The 2,500-nt window shown below is 55.2% G+C and overlaps 1 non-coding gene across 1 annotated transcript in view; it reads left to right on the forward strand.

The window, feature by feature from the left end:
* The window catches only part of LOC133533507 (large subunit ribosomal RNA), a 9,487-nt gene that overhangs the window by 4,539 nt on the left and 2,448 nt on the right, over positions 1 to 2,500 (forward strand). Inside the window, exon 1 of the ribosomal RNA XR_009801889.1 lies at positions 1 to 2,500. This exon is cut by the window's left edge and continues 4,539 nt beyond it; it is cut by the window's right edge and continues 2,448 nt beyond it. This is a non-coding gene — a ribosomal RNA (large subunit ribosomal RNA).

Below are 2,500 nucleotides of genomic sequence, written 5' to 3' on the forward strand. Positions count from 1 at the left end.
GTGGCTGATGACGCAGACTGGCCTTTGTCCCGCTTCACTGAGGAGTGCAAGTTCGGCGTCGCGAAGCCACTCGGGTCGAAGTTTTTAGTTATCCTGGACTGCTCCCCGGCTGCTCGGGACAAACTGGTGCGTCTAGGAACGGTTCATCTAGGCTGGAGCGTAGCGGAGGTGTGCGACCATATCCGGTCGACGTGCTGTACGAAGTGCCAGCAATACGGGCACCCGGAGAAGTACTGCAGGTCGAAGGACGTGGTCTGCGGTAAGTGTGGCGAGACAGGTCATAGGTCAGCAGAGTGCAAGTCGGAAACCAAGTGCTGTGCGACGTGCAAACGCTTTAAGCGAGCGGAGGCGTCCACACACGTGACCATGTCACCTGACTGCCCGGCTCGGATCCATGCCGAGCAGCAGGAGGCGGCCAAAACGCTGTATCGATAGCAGATACAGGCACGCTTAGCATTTCTTTTGGGCAGCTCAACTTACAGGGTTCGGAGGCTGCCACCACAGAACTCCCCGTGGTTGCGAGTTCGCACCGACTCGACCTAGTACTTGTGCAGGAACAGTACAATGGTCGGACCGGGATTCTGCAGTGTGGCGCAAACCCTAAGGCTGGCGTTCTCATTCTCAATCGCGCAATGGCAGTCACGCTTCTACATCACTTAAGCAACGAGCACTGCGCGGTGGTTCATGTCGCACACGGAGATACCAGTCTGCATGTAGTGTCAGCATACTTTCAGTACAGTCATGACATCGGTCGCCACATAGCTCACCTGGAGACAGTTCTTCAACGGCTTTCGGGCAAACCTATTCTCATAGGAGTTGATAGCAACGCTCACTCGCCTATGTGGCACTGCGATAGGAGACAGTACACTGGAAGAGGACCGGACACGGAGTACAGGAGGAACCAGATGGAGGGATTCATCCTCGGCAAAGGACTACTTCTGCACAACGCTTCGGGACAGCCGCCGACATTCAGCGGACCAAACGGTATGTCGAATGTCGATTTGACTATCACTACCCGTGGAGTTAACGTGTGCGACTGGACGGTACATGAGGGCGCCAGCCTCAGCGATCACCAGCTTATTACCTTCAAATCGGCCTTCGGTAGGTTAGACTCGACAGCCAGTGAGACGCCATCGACACGTCTGTCACCGCCGTTCCGGACGCGTGGAGTCAATTGGGCCAACTTTTGTTCAAAACTACACATTCGTATGGACAGGATTCACCCAGGCCTTCCCGCCAACAGATACAGCGAACGGTATTCGGATATCTTGCTGCGCACTGCCCGAGAGACCTTGGGCTTTAGCGGCAAAAAGAACGATGGTAGGTATGAATGGTGGTCCCCCGAGTTGGAAGCGTATCGTCCGAAACTCAACCGGGCTCGGCGCGCGTGGCAGCAGTCACGCCGCGTAGGAGGTACAGCAGAGCAGCATCTTCATGACGAACTTCGTGCCCTTCGGGGAAGATACAAGAGAGCCATGAAGCAGGCAGAGCTGGACTTCTTTCGCCGGATAGCAGAGTCAGGTAACGACGATCCATGGGGACTGGCCTATCGAGAGGCTTGCGGGCGCTTGCGCCCCCCGCCGAACATCACCAACGGCATCAAGCTTATTGAGGGTTACACCGAATCCACCGGGGACACCATGTCAGGCCTTCTTCAGACGCTGTATCCAGACGACAAGCCGGACGGTGATACCATTTACCACCAGTCTGTTCGTGTGGCGGCCGCCTTCGCGCCATCTGGTCGCGATATGGAGGCCCCTGGAAAGGAGACGGTCGAGCAAATTGTGCGATCCCTGCCTAACACGGCTCCAGGTACAGATGGTATCACGGCAGTCATTGTCAAGTGGGCGTGGAAGGCCACGTCGGACGAAATGTGGTTAATGTTCAGTAAGTGCATCACCGAAGGAGTCTTCCCGGAGATCTGGAAATCTGGTCGCCTCGTCGTCCTGCCAAAGGGTAACGGTAAACCTCTTAGTGACCCGAAAGCGTATAGACCAATCACGCTTCTTCCTATTCTAGGTAAGATATTGGAACGCGTTATAGTTTCTTGTGCCCCCTGCCTGTACCGTAACATCTCGGACGCTCAATTTGGATTCACTCGCGGTCGGTCGACAGTGTCTGCGCTGTGCCGGATTAATGACATCGCTTCCGCCAGTTCAGCTCCGTACGTACAATTGATCCTTTTGGACATCTCAGGTGCTTTTGACAACGCGTGGTGGCCAATGATTCTCTTGAAGGTGAAGCAAGGTGGAGCCCCACCGAACCTTTACCGCATCTTGGTCAGCTACTTCACGAACCGTAGAGTCAGTTTTCATGTGGGCGATCAGACATGCTCAAAGATTTGCACCATGGGATGTCCACAGGGGTCGGTGTTGGGCCCTACGCTATGGAATATTCTCCTGAACGATCTCCTGCTGTTGCCGCGACCCGGAGGAGTGCATTTGATCGCGTATGCTGACGACGTGACGATATTGATAGAGGCGTCTTCTCGCGCGGACAT

This window comes from Cydia pomonella, unplaced genomic scaffold (assembly GCF_033807575.1).
Source record: "Cydia pomonella isolate Wapato2018A unplaced genomic scaffold, ilCydPomo1 PGA_scaffold_171, whole genome shotgun sequence".
Lineage (NCBI taxonomy): Eukaryota > Metazoa > Arthropoda > Insecta > Lepidoptera > Tortricidae > Cydia > Cydia pomonella.